This window comes from Rhinatrema bivittatum, chromosome 4 (assembly GCF_901001135.1).
Source record: "Rhinatrema bivittatum chromosome 4, aRhiBiv1.1, whole genome shotgun sequence".
NCBI lineage: Eukaryota > Metazoa > Chordata > Amphibia > Gymnophiona > Rhinatrematidae > Rhinatrema > Rhinatrema bivittatum.
The window spans coordinates 57609017-57623209 of record NC_042618.1 but is presented as its reverse complement, the minus strand read 5'-3'; the positions used below and the strand labels follow the sequence as shown (position 1 = coordinate 57623209).

The 14193-nt window shown below is 48.4% G+C and overlaps 1 protein-coding gene across 11 annotated transcripts in view; it reads right to left on the bottom strand.

Moving 5' to 3' along the window:
- C4H14orf39 (chromosome 4 C14orf39 homolog) overlaps positions 1–14193 on the bottom strand; it is a 702704-nt gene that overhangs the window by 593556 nt on the left and 94955 nt on the right. The gene's annotated exons all lie outside the window — the stretch shown is intronic.

The window sequence follows — 14193 nt, the reverse complement described above, 5'->3', positions numbered from 1 at the left end:
GGGGGGCCACGCGCACAAAAGCGCCGCTGCGGGGGGGCCCGGGCGGCCCACACTGCCCGCTGTCCGAAATTAGAGGAGGGTGCCACGGGGGGGCCTTCCCGGCCACACAACCCGCCCCAGACGTCTTTCCCTAAGCGCGGCAGCAGCCCACGAGGAGCTGCAAAATGGCCGCGGGTGAGTGAGTGAAGAAAACGAAGAGGCCGGCTCCACCGGCTTTCGCGGGCACCAGGGGCTGTGCTGTGAAGTAAAACTACAGAGGAATAAAACCAACTTACCCCTGGCTGCAACGGGAAATAAACAGCACAGCCGCAGAGAAGAGACAAGAGAGATAAGCCACTCCCCAAAAGGTGAAAGGACCCTGCCTTACTTTTTTTTTTTTTTAAACTTAATACAAACTTGATACAAATTTGATCCACGAGAAAAAGACAGCAACAAGCCAGACAATCAAGCAAAAAGTGAGAAAGAAGGAAAAAGAGGAGAAGCCCGATTCCCCTACTCGCATCTGCTGGAGTCAGAAGATACTGAACTCCTGCAGAGGGGGTAGTAGTATATATGGATACGCCCCCTCAAAGCTTGTGCTGACTCCATCTACTGGATTGGGGACATAACCCACTGTTTGGACTGATCCAGGTACGTACAGGGAATAGAGGATTTTTGTGGTAGAAAAAATGAACGCTGATTTAAGGATGCAGTGGATGGATATTTAGAAAATAAAGCAAGCTTGACAGGTAATGTTGAAACTTAGAGATTGTTTTTTGTTTTTTTTCAAATGTTGTTGGGAGGAGCTGAACTAAAATGGTGGTTTAACATTTGTCTTGAGTGGCTCACCGCGGTTTACCATTGTTTTTCCTCTTGTTCTGCCACATTCCTCGCGAAAGAGATGGGACAGGGAGAGGGCAATGGAAGCAGCCCCCCGCGGCCCTCATCAATCTGGACCGATGGACGCCCATGTACTGCAAGGGTTGAAACTGCCGGAGTTTGAGTCGCTGAGAGGTGAGCGAGAAAGAGATTCACTCGCTCTCTCCTCTGACTCTTTGACTACCTTCTCACCCAGCACTTAGATTCCCTCGCTGAACCCTGCTATTGCGAGAGCATCAACCCCCGATGGGGTGAAATTGCAGGCGGGTGTGGCTCAACGGTCTTACTCTTCGCACTTGACGGGGGGTTCAACCACAGCACCTGAGGCCCAGGCTCGCGATCTCATCAGTCGTCATCTGGGAGCTGTGTCTGGAGACAGACCCTATGACACCAAAACAAGGGACATTTCTCTTCAAGAACCTGGATTCGAGGTACCTGGCTTCAATATTGCTACTTTATTGGTCAGACCCTCTCATATAACACTAGAACCGATATGGGAAGTCATAGAAGCTTTAGGTAAAGTGATTTCATCTCAATTTAAGCCTGTAGAAGCTAAAATCGTGGATATGGGGGACTAAGCTATCTACTTTGGAAGCATTCAAAATACATACAGAGACATTTGATGTTAACAAGACTGAAATTGAGTCTGTAAAGACATTACAATCCTCTGTTAGCAAGGAGAAAGCAAAATTGCTTACCTTGTAATAGGTGTTATCCCAGGACAGCAGGATGTAGTCCTCACATATGGGTGACGTCACCGACGGAGCCCAGCGCGGGAAATCTTTCTGTCAAAGTTTCTAGAAACTTTTGACTGGCCCTGTGAGGCCACTGAGCAAGCCCAGCATGCCATGATATTCTCTGCCACATGTGTCTCTCTTCAGTCTCGTATGTAGCAAAAGCTTTAGCAAAAAATAAAATAATAAAAGGAAAGAAGCCCAACTCCACGGGGTGGCGGGTGGGTTCTGTGAGGACTACATCCTGCTGTCCTGGGATAACATCTATTACAAGGTAAGCAATTTTGCTTTATCCTAGGACAAGCAGGATGCTAGTCCTCACATATGGGTGAATAGCAAGCTAGAGGCTGAGTCATTTTGTAGTGAAGCAACAGTGGGGTATGTTGTTGAGTATGAGTCAGCCGAAGATCACAGTAGGTTGGTTGTAGAAGGAGTTGGGATTATACTGGAAATAAGTTCTTTAAGACAGATTGTCCATAGGCTGAATCTTGTCGTCCTTCTTTGTCAAAACAGTAATGAGCTGCAAAGGTGTGAAGAGAACTCCATGTTGCTGCTTTACATATGTCAAGGATTGGCACTGAACGATAGTGTGCTACTGAGGTTGACATTGCTCTTACTGAATGTGCCTTTACTCGGCCTTGGAGAGGAAGGCCTGCTTTTTCATAGCAAAACTGTATGCAATCTGCTATCCAATTGGATATAGTATGTTTTCCCACTGCTTTCCCTGGTTTGTTTGGATCGTAGGATCAAACAGCTGTGTGGATTGTCTGTGGAATGCAGTGCGGTCTATATAAAAGGCTAGTGCACGCTTACAGTCCAAGGTATGCAAAGCTGTTTCTCCTGGATGGGAATGAGGTCTTGGAAAGAATGTGGGTAAAACTATGGACTGGTTCAAGTGGAATTCCGTAACTATCTTAGGAAGGAATTTTGGATGTGTACGGAGGACCACTTTGTCATGTAGGAACTTAGTATAGGGTGCATACGTGACAAGTGCTTGTAACTCACTAACCCTTCTAGCTGATGTAATGGCTATGAGGAAGATAGTCTTCCATGTGAGAAATTTAAGATCACAAGAATCTATGGGTTCGAAACGAGAGCGCATGAGTCTTGTTAATACCAAATTCAGGTCCCATTCTGTGACAGGTGGTCGAATTGGTGGTTTAAGATGTGTTAAACCTCTCATAAACCTAGTGACAAGAGGTTGTGTGGATATAGGCGCATCTCCTATCTTGTTATGGTAAGCCAAGATTGCACTTAAATGTACTCTTACAGATGAAGTCTGGAGACCAGATTCTGAAAGATGGTATAAGTAGTCTAGTAGAGAAGTTGTGGGGCAGGTGAAAGGATTTATGTTCTTTTGGTAGCACCACAAAGTGAATCTCTTCCATTTGGAAGGATAGTTCTTTCGTGTGGAAGGTTTACGTGAAGCTATAAGCACTTGAGATATAGTGAATGAAAGACTGAGTGGTTGTAAGATCAAGCTTTCAACATCCATGCTGTCAGAGATAGGGATTGAAGGTTGGGATGGCGCAACTGACCCTGATCCTGAGTTATGAGAGTGGGAGCTACTCCCAGGCGAATGGGATCCCTGACTGAGAGGTCTAGCAGTGTGGGGAACCATACTTGTCGAGGCCAATATGGGGCTATGAGTATCATGGACCCCTTGTCCTGTTGTAGCTTCACTAGAGTTTTGGTTATGAACGGTATTGGAGGATACGCGTATAGTAGGCCTGAGTTCCAAGGGTAAGCAAAGGCGTCCTTGGCTGGTTGGTTCTTCTGTTTGTGTAGAAAACAGAATTTGTCCACTTTGTGATTCAGATGTGACGCAAAGAGGTCTATTGTTGGTTGTCCCCAACACTGAAATATCCTGGTCGCTACTGCAGGATCTAGGGACCATTTGTGTGGTTGGAACTGATGACTGAGTCGATCTGCGACTACATTGTGAATGCCTGCGACATAAGTGGCCCGAAGAAACATTGAATGTGTTAGGGCCCAGTCCCAAATCTGTGCAGCTTCTTGACAAAGGAGATACAAGGCCATACCTCCCTGTTTGTTGATGTACCACATGGCTACTGTGTTGTCCGTTCGGATCAGAACAGTCTTGTGTGAAAGGCAGTCCTTGAACACATGCAGCACATAACGTATAGCTCAAAGCTCTAGGAAATTTATTTGAAAAGTGGCTTTGAGAGTTGTCCAAGTCCCTTGAGTTTGGAGATTGTCTATGTGAGCTCCCCAACCGAAGGTGGATGCATCTGTAGTTAAAGTTATCTGTGGGACTGGTTGCTGAAAAGGTAGGCCTTTGCACAAGTTGTCCTTGTTTGTCCACCAACGTAGAGATGATCTTAGTTGGTGGGTCACTTGAATTGGATAATGTAGTGGTTGAATGGCTTGGATCCATTGTGATCTTAAAGTCCATTGGGTAACTCTCATGGCGAGCCGTGCCATAGGAGTGACATGAACTGTGGAGGCCATATGGCCTAGTAAAGTTAGAAACTGATGAGCTGTCGTTTGTTTCTGTAAGTAAATGGATCTTGCTAGTAGAGTAAGTGTTTGTGCTCGATCTACAGGTAGAATGGCCTTTTCTAGATCGGTGTTCAATTCTGCTCCTATGAATTGAAGCAGGTGAGTTGGTGTGAGATGGGATTTTTGATAATTGATGAGAAATCCCATGGAGTGAAGTAGAGCAATTGTTCGTGCTAGAGAGGTAAGAGCTCCTTGTTGAGACTGACTCCTTATGAGCCAGTCGTCTAGGTATGGGAAAACATGGACACCTTCTATGTGTAAGTGTCCTGATATTACTGCTAGACATTTGGTGAAAACTCTTGGAGCAGATGCCAGTCCAAACGGTAGAACTCTGTATTGGAAATGTTGATGGCCTACCATGAAGCGCAAGTACTTGCGATGAGGAGGGAATATTGGAATGTGAGCGTAAGCGTCTTGAAGATCCAGAGAACAAAGCCAATCTCCTGTTTGAAGGAGTGGAAGCATAGTGCCTGGAGAAACCATCCTGAACTTTTCCTTCTTCAGAAATTTGTTGGGGTTTCTGAGGTCTAGGATGGGACGTAGGCCTCCGGTTTTCTTTGGAATGAGGAAATATCGGGAGTAGAATCCTCTGCCTTGCTGTGACCGGGGCACTGCTTGTATGGCCCTGGCTCTCAAAAGGGTGGATAATTCTATTTGTAATTGATGAAGTTGAGAATTTTGTTCTGGGCAGGAAGTTGGTGGAAATTCTGGAGGAACTGAGAGGAAATTTAGTTTGTAGCCTCGAGAGACTATGGAGAGTTCCCATTGGTCTGATGTTATGCTTTGCCAAGTTGTGTGAAAGTAAGATACTCTTCCGCCCACCGGCAGGTTTGGCTTGGGATTCAGAGGTTGGGTTTGTTCTCTAGCCTGTATTTCAAAAGCCCGCCACAGGGCCTGTCTGTGCAGGAGGTTGTGGACGAGCAGGCCTAGGTTGCCTGGCTTGGGAGCGTTGTTGTGGTCTGGTCGACCTACCCCTAGAAGTTTGGGGGTAGTATCTGCATGGCCTGTAGTAAGAACGTCTGGGTTCTCTTCGGGGAGGGCGACGAGAAGACTGAGTAGCAGGGTCTGGTGGGGTTTCAGACAGTTGACGTAGAGTCTCTGTGTGGTCCTTAAGCTGTTGTACTGCTTTCTGAACCCTTTCCCCGAACAGATTGTCACCAATACAGGGCAGATCCACAAGTTTTTCCTGAACCTGAGGCCTGAGGTCAGAGGCCTTGAGCCATGCCCATCTATGGGCAGTGATTCCAGCTGCTGCTGCTCTGGAAGCAGTCTCAAAATTATTGTAGACTGCTCTCACCTCATGTTTCCCAGCTTCCAGTCCTTTGTTGATTACAGCCTGTGCTGGTTCCTGGAATTGTGTGGGTAAAGAGGTAACAAATTCTTCCATTTGTTTCCAGAGGTTTCTCTGATATTGTGTGATGTATAGCTGGTAGGCAGAAATTTTGATGTTTAAGATGGAACTCCGATACACTTTCCTGCCTAATGAGTCAAGGAATCTATGATCCTTACCAGGTGGGGTCAATGAGTGTGAGCGCACACGTCTGGATATTTTCTGTGCAGACTCCACTACAACAGACTGGTGTGGTAATTGTTGTTTCTGGTAGCCTGGAGCTGGCTGCACTATGTAAGTAGTGTCTACACGCTTATTCACTGCAGGAACAGAAGATGGATGTTTTCAAATGCGGCGTTGAAGATCCAAGAGAGCTTCATGGATTGGCACGGCCAGCACTTGTTTGGGCGGGTCAACAAACTGTAAAACTTCAAGAGTTTGTGTCCTGGTATCTTCTTCTGCTGTGAGTTTAAATGGGATGGAGTCAGCCATATCTTGAATGAATGAGGAAAATGATAGATCCTCTGGAGGTGACTTCTTTCTCCGATCCGGAGGAGAAGGGTCAGACATGAATCCTTCAGAAGATATAACAGATTGCTGTTCATCCCAAGAATCCTCAGAGTCTTCTCTATAAGGAGATTTTGGTGTTGACTTTGGAGGGAAGTGAAGGCCTGAAGGGCCTGGCTGTGGATCATCGGTGGAAAATCTGTAGAAGTGTCTTGAGGCTTCGTGGATGGTAGGTTATCGATGACATTTTGATACCTTTGCAAAAGTCATCAATAGAAAGCCAGATCTTGCACTTCCAGAGGCTCTGATGAGGGTTGCCTCGATGGTATCGAGGCTGTCATCGACGTTGTCATCGGCGGAAGTGCCACGGAAGTTGTCGACGTCGATGGAAACAAGAACGTCATCGAAGGGCCCGATGGAATATGGGCGAAGATCGATGTCGTCATGAGCCTCAGCGTGGTAGTGATGGAGTCCATCGGTGTCCTCGGTGCCAATGAAGGCACCGGTGGGCCCACCGGCATCGGTACTACTACCGGCATCGATGCTGGAGGCATCGGCATCATCGCCGGAAAAATCTGCTCTTTAAGAGCCTGGATGACTGCTTGTCTAACTAAAGTAGACAATTCCGGCTGCACAACTGCTGGAGTCAGAGCAGTTGTAAGCGGTGGCGGTAAGGAGACATCCTGCGAAGAGGTGTGAGGGGTGTCTGGAATTGACGGAGATAAAGGCCCAGGTGCCGAAGGGGCCGGTGTTTCCTGGTCCCGTGGCCGCTTCGCCATCGACTCGTCTTGGGACATTGATGTGGAGGATGACAGTCGACGATGTCAATGCCGATGTTTGGACTTTAGATGGTCCACCTACTTCGTCGACAGCACTGACGATGGTGAGGACGGGCGATCACCGGATCTGTCTGGGCGCGGTTTTTTTAACTAGGGCTCTTTTGGTCACTCCAACCGGAGACAACCTCGATGATTTGGAAGGAGAAGGAATTAGTTGGAGCTGGAACAAATGTTCCATTTTTTCCTGCCTAGCCTTCCGCCCTTTTGCTGTCATCTCTGCACATTTGGGACATGTACTCACATCGTGTTTTTCACCGAGGCAAAGGACACATTCCAAATGTGAATCGGTTATCAACATAGTTCTATTGCAAACAGGGCACTTTTTGAATCCCGTCGCCATTTTGTTACCGACGGCCGTCGATGATGTGAATTCGTGAGAAGAGATTTTTTGAAAAATGAGAAATGATGGATGAGGTACTCACCAGCCGGTGAAAAAGAACCCCAAGAGCCTCCTATGAGAGAGAATATCAAGGAATATCGAAAAATATGACTTTCCAGTCAGAAAAGACTTCGTGAAGAACGCAACGGCTCCTGTCCGCGATGGGTGAAGCAGCGCGGAAAAGCGAAGACTGAAGAGAGACACCTGTGGCAGAGAATATCATGGCATGATGGGCATGCTCAGTGGCCTCACAGGGTCAGTCAAAAGTTTCTAGAAACTTTGACAGAAAGATTTCCCGTGCTGGGCTCCATCGGTGACATCACCCATATGTGAGGACTAGCATCCTGCTTGTCCTGGGATAATTCTCAATTCTTTTAAAATGGAAAATGTAGTGAGAAATCGAAATTTAAGACGTGTAAACTTTCCCAAAAGTCCTTTGATTACACCAAAGGACATGCTTAAAAAGTATTTTTTTGAAGTTGTGAAAATGTCCACATCCACCTGAAGTGGATCCGCTAGCGGAACCGCACTCTGATTCCCGGAACCGGACCCTTCATGGACCACACGAATCCGGGAAACCTCCGGAGGATCCGGCCAAGGAACCTGTACAGGAGGAGATGACCCAACCCACTGAAGCCCGGGGGGGGGGGGGGGGGGGGGGGGGGGGGGGGGGGGGGGGGGGGGGGGGGGCGGAACTCAGCATCTCCCATGGGAATAAGGCTAGCTAGATATGCCTTATGAAGCAACAAAATAAAATCCACCGAAAAAGGAGTCTGGCCCCTTAAATTTTCCCGAGGAGGGGGGTTCCCAAGGGAGCAGGGAAAGCAAATGTTGCTTACCTGATGTAACAGGTGTTCTCACAGGACAGCAGGATGTTAGTCCTCACAAATGGGTGACATCGAGGATGGAGCCCTGTACGGAAAACTTTTCTGTCAAAGTTTCAACAAGCTTTGACTGACACTGGCACACTGGGTGCACTGAGCATGCCCAGCCTGCAATTATCCCTGTGAGCCACAGGTGTCTCCCTCAGTCTCGTCTTATAGCTAAAAAGCGCAAGCGAAACTAAAATAAAAGTATACAGACCCAACTCCGCGGGGTGGCGGGCGGGTTTCGTGAGGACTAACATCCTGCTGTCCTGTGAGAACACCTGTTACATCAGGTAAGCAACATTTGCTTTCTCACAGGACAAGCAGGATGGTAGTCCTCACAAATGGGTGAGTACCGAGCTGAGGATGCCCGGGAATGCACCAGATACACCGCAGATGCGCAAAGGCGTAACAACTGAGGTGGAAATGGGAACGGAGGGCATCCGCAACACCATAATGGGTTCGTGGAAGGATGTTGGGTAGTGAATTGAAAAAAGTAAGAGTAGGCGGACTGGCCAAACATGGAGCATGCCGGCTAGTCAAATGTAAGCAATAATAGGCTGCGAAGGTATGGAGAGGACTCCAGGCTGCAACCTGATAAAAAAGTACAAGCAGCAGTAACCAAAGGGAAGCTGTTAAGGCTAAGACGGACACAACAGTATGTGGATACCCACAGTGTTGTAGTGAAATGTCTGCTTGTTGGTAGGAAAGGAAATATAGACCACTTAATCAGAAGGATTAGGTCTGTGTGGCCACTGGAAGTAGCAGCTTGACCCTTGCATGAAGGAAAGAGTCAAGTGGAATTCACATGGAATGCAGTGCAATGTAGATAGAATGTAAGCGCAGCATTACTGTCCATGAATGTGGAAAACCCAGTCTCTCCCTAGGGCGAGAGAGAGAGGTTAGGAAAAATTAATAGAGTATTTCCTGAGGAAAGGAGATACAACATCTACCTGAAAAGGATAGAAAGTTGAATGCGTAGAACTACTCAGTGGCAGAGGAACGGAGTCAGGTGAGTATGGAAAGAGTGCATAACTCACGGACCCTGCTGGCAGGAATGACATTAAGAGGGAAAGAAGTTCCCTTGCCAAACTGTGGAAGAGAGGAATGGAAAGGCTCAAACGTAGAATGTATGAGACTTATAAGGAGAATATATATGTTCATTCCGTGATTAGAGAAATAGAGGCGGCTTGATCAGTGGATAATCCATGGTAAGCCGACTCAGAGAGGATTACCGAAAACGGGAACCCAACTCCCAAAACGATACACCTCCTAAGAGAAAGGTGTATCTATGTGGAGGATGTCTGGAGAACAGAATCCGAGGGAGTAAGAAAAAATGGTGGAAAAGTAAAAGGGGTAATACCTCTTTTTTTTTTTTTTTTTTTTTTTTTTTTAGCGTCAGGAGGTAAAGCCTGCCATATTAAACGGCAAGATTTATGTTTAGAAGGTTTTGTGACGCTACCAGAACCTAAGAACATCAGTAAGTCTATGATTTGGGACTGACTGGTGAGGGAATAAAAGGTTACTGATATGATGGATTGAGAAGTATGGGAAGCATACTGATCTCAGTCAGGGAGTGGGGAAAAGAATACTGAACCCCATCCCAGTTCAACATTAGAAGAATGCTGGCTACGAGAGGCAGCAGAAGAGATATATTGAAGAGGCCTTTGATGGAAGAAAAGGCATCTAAGGGAACGCATAGGAAACATGTGTAGGGAGCAGAACCTGTGCATCGTATGGAATGATGCAGACGCAGAGGAAAGTTTAGTTAAACTCAGCGTTAAAAGATTTGCCCTGTACACATGTAATTGAGACCATTCGAGAGGATAGAACCTACGTGGAGAAGGTCAGATAGAGCGTTCATTAAATCTCTTAGATATGTGGCCCAAAGACGCATGAAGTGAACAAGGGCCAAGGGTAGAGCTGCGCAGCTGTCTAGCAGAGCAGCTAAGAGGTTGTGCGTGCTTATGAGTTGGAAAGCACATTGTCCCTATGCTGTCTGTCTGTATGCACAAAGAATTGTTGCAAAAGCAGTATTGGAAGGCATAAGGGCATAACTCATGGGTGCAACGTCCAGGAAGTTTATGAGAAACTATGCTGGAGTGCAATAGATGCATAATGGGTTGACAGCTTTCAGGAGAAACTTTATAACCCTAAGGAATTGCGAGCATGAGTCGAAGGAGACTAGGTCCTAGTTCGAACTGGGATAAGAATCAGGGACGAAAGCAATGAAACCACTTAGGTCCATTGAGTATAGAATGTCACTGAATATAACCCATAGCAGTTTTGAATTATGAGAAAAAATGCATAGTGGGAAGAAACCCCATAGCCCAACCATGAAAAGTTGAAAGGTTGAGGTTATGGAAAATATGCGCAGGGACATATAACAATGTATCAGAATGTCTGTGCGCATGCTGGACAAGAGGGTCTTAAGACTGTGGTGTCCAGAAGTGTTACAGAAGGGATTTATGGCAGTGACAGTAATCCCAGTTAGTAAATGTATAGTGAGTCCTGAAAAAAGTGAGAGCTCTTTGCATGTACTGAAAGGAAAGTGAATGATGTTACACTCCGCAGAGAAAACAGCATTCACCAACAGTGATGCAAGAGACAGTTCACTTACCGAAGCTGGTGCCGGCGGCAGAGCTTGGGGTTGTAATCTTGACTCACCATAAAGCACATAGAAACATTAAAATAATGTACTTACTGCAGTATGGAGTGATGGTAACCAAAGATACCATTGTACCTGTGACGTCTAAAGAAAGTTGGATTTTCTTAGGTCCAGGATGTGCGGAGAGTAACTATTTTCTGTTAAAAGAAAGAATAGTGCAATTAAAACTCCCCAACCCCCCTCCCTTCTCCCCTCTGCACTTCGTAGCGCCTGGGGGAGTGTACCGGGACTTTGGTACAAGGTGGGGTGGCCGCTCTGATATCTGACCAGATGGGAGACCAAGAGGTGTCCCAATGGAGGATATCATGTAGGCTCCTGCAGGTGTGTGAGCGGTAAGTGGTACCCGCATTTCTGTATGCTGTACAAGGAGACACTGAGACCTGTGGCCAGGCCTCAAGGTGGACTTGTACATGGGGCAATGGTTGCTGAATCTCATGTTTAGCAGATCAGCCAATGCAGCTGGACCTTGGTTGGGAGGGAACCAAGAGTCAGAGCATTGGTCGGCACAGGGACTTGTTACTGACAAGAGAAGAAGCCCTGCTGCAATCCCAAGAAGATAGAGGGGTTCTCCTGATATTGTGGCTAACATAGCTAACATAGTGATATGTGACACTAATACAGTTCTAAAAGGCACATGACCCAGAACTTTTCGAACCACGGTCCGAATGGGAGAACACAACTCTATGGGAATGCCGCCGAAGCGGGTACTTACCATCCGACGTGGATCGCCGCAAGACGAGCCGGTGAAGATTGTTGACCCCGACGGTCTCCGGAGTCCTCGAGGGTAAGGCCGGGGACGTAAACGTCCATCTCGCTCTGAAACCCGGTATGGTGGCACAGGTACAGAGGAGACAGGCCAGGCGTGAGTGGCGTTTAGACTGCTAAGTGTAACAGATGGCCATAGTCCCACACCACTTGACGGTGGGGCACGCCAGGAACAGAGGAGCCCTAACGGAACTCATGTTCCCTCCCTCGTCACAGCGGCTCGATGTGTCGTGACGCCAATGCAGAAGCTGTCGGACCTGGATCCGGAAGTTCTGGATCACCAAGGACTGCCAAAACTGTAGGAACAGTGCTGATGGCAGTGGTGATGTCGCTCTGCCCGAGCGTTGTCCAGCCTGGAGAAGGATGGCACCGATGTGCTGGATGGCGTCAGCGGCGGACGATCACGATGTCGGCGATGATGGGTGCCACGGTGCTCGGCCCGGTCTTTCCCCAGCGCCGAGATGGAAGCCCTCGTCGTCCTGGAAGGCGATCGATGACGAACTGTCAGCACGCCTGCTCTGCTCCTGACACAATGGAGTGTCTTAAGCTAATACGGGGCTTAAAAAAGAACCCAAAGCGTGGAGCAATGTGAGGAGGCGAGGGTATTATGTGGCGGTGCTATGTCGGTATTGACGATATTGAAGGCAACCTAAGGGGCTTCGAGGATATCATCAAAATGGGTATGAAAAATCGTCGATGACTGGCCAGGAGAATGATGACAGTGACGGGCACTGACAGCAGTGGCATAGGTATCTTTGAAACGATGTGGAATCGAATAATCGAAAAACATTGCCGTTATTGAAAAAGATACCGGCATCGACTGAGTCGAAGTCGAATCAATAGGGCGTCAAGGACACCGAAGGAAAACGGAGGTGTCGAGGGCATCGATGCATGGAGGCGGGCATTTATGCCGTTTGTGGCATGGCCACGGGCATCAACTATAGGGCCACAGACGTTGACGGTATCGATTTGGACAGACTCAGATTTCCAAGTGTACATGGCATCGGTGCCCCAGACACGTGTGTCGGTGGCATCGATATGGACACGTATGGAATCGATGGCATGGATCTCCCAGTCGATGAATTCCATCCCGGCATCAACGCCAGTCCTGGAATCGGCATGGGCATCGATGCCAGCCATAAGGCTGGCATTGGCATCAACGCCCATCCACGGAATCGAGCCGGCATGGATATCCACCGATGGGATCCACCTGGGCATCGAATTTCACCAATGGGAGCAGCCTGGCATCGACTGCCCTCGATGGATGCATTCTAACATAGATGCCCATGGATGAAACACCTGGGCATCTGTGTCCATCGATGCAAAAGGACCCGGCACCGATGCCATCGACGGACGGCCATCCGGCACCAATGCCATCGACGGACAAGCCATCCGGCACCGATGTCCATCGATGGGGACCATCCGGCACCGATGTCCACCGATGGGGACCATCCGGCATCGATGCCCACCGACGAATCGATGTGGCAACCGATGCCCCCCGATGGAAAGGGCTGGACATCGGTGGGGAGGATGGGGCATCGATGGCATCCCCAAAAGGGGGGGGGTGGCATCGATGAAGTGACCCTGGGATCGTTAAAAAGTGTCTCGGGCAGCGGTGGCGGCGACCCGAGTATGCATGGCAGTGACTAACAGCGTGTGCGTCAATGGCATGCATCCGGGTAGGGACGGCACCGAGGAAGCCCAAGGAAAAAAACAGTGCGTAGGAGGAAAAAGCCTGGTAGCACTGAAAAGCAAAAAACATGGATAAAGGCATCAGGGCACCGTGGGGGGAGGGGCGCTGATGACATATAAAAGCCCAGGGCGGTTTAGGCGGGTCCCGGTGTAGCGATAGGTATCGACTGCGTGAGGGTACCAGGGAACGAAGGACTTGAAGCTACAGAGGTCCTAAGTTAAGGAAAAAATCCCTACCCCACTAGCATAAGCAAGCAGAGTGTCACAGAGACACTCGCAAGCTGTTTAAAGCTAACTGAAAAATGGGGGAAGGGAAGGCTTCAGTCAGTTAACAGCCTTAAGATAGTGACAGAAACCGACCGAAAAATAAGAATTAGTACTCACCGAGCGTCGTAAAAACGTACGCGGAGGGAGACCTGTGCAGGGAAAAGTGTTTTTTGAAGTGAAAAGTTAAGTGTTTCCATGAGGTAATTAGTTAAAAAATCCTCACAGAGCTCCAACCGCTATGCTGACTGCAGAGCGGAAAAAAGAAGACTGAGGGAGACACCTGTGGCTCACAGGGATAATTGCAGGCTGGGCATGCTCAGTGCACCCAGTGTGCCAGTGTCAGTCAAAGCTTGTTGAAACTTTGACAGAAAAGTTTTCCGTACAGGGCTCCATCCTCGATGTCACCCATTTGTGAGGACTACCATCCTGCTTGTCCTGTGAGAATGAAGGAAACACATCGTGTGGAAATCCGGGGCAATAATCCTCAGGAAACAACTGAGGAGGGAGATCCCCTCCCTCTGCCGAGCTGTCAGCATCGGCATCAGCAGCCCCTAAAATGGCCACCATTCCCGCGTTCCACGGGAGTGGGGCAGGCTGAGCCACGAGGCAACATCTGGATACCCGCAGCACGAGACCTATACACCTGCCTCTCCCTGCCGCTAGCAACAGGCCCTCGCCCTCGGGGAGACACCGGGAGCAGAGGCTATCATGGGAGAGCTGAACTACCGGCTCCCCGCAGGCTCTACAGGCCGAGGCGCGCAGCAT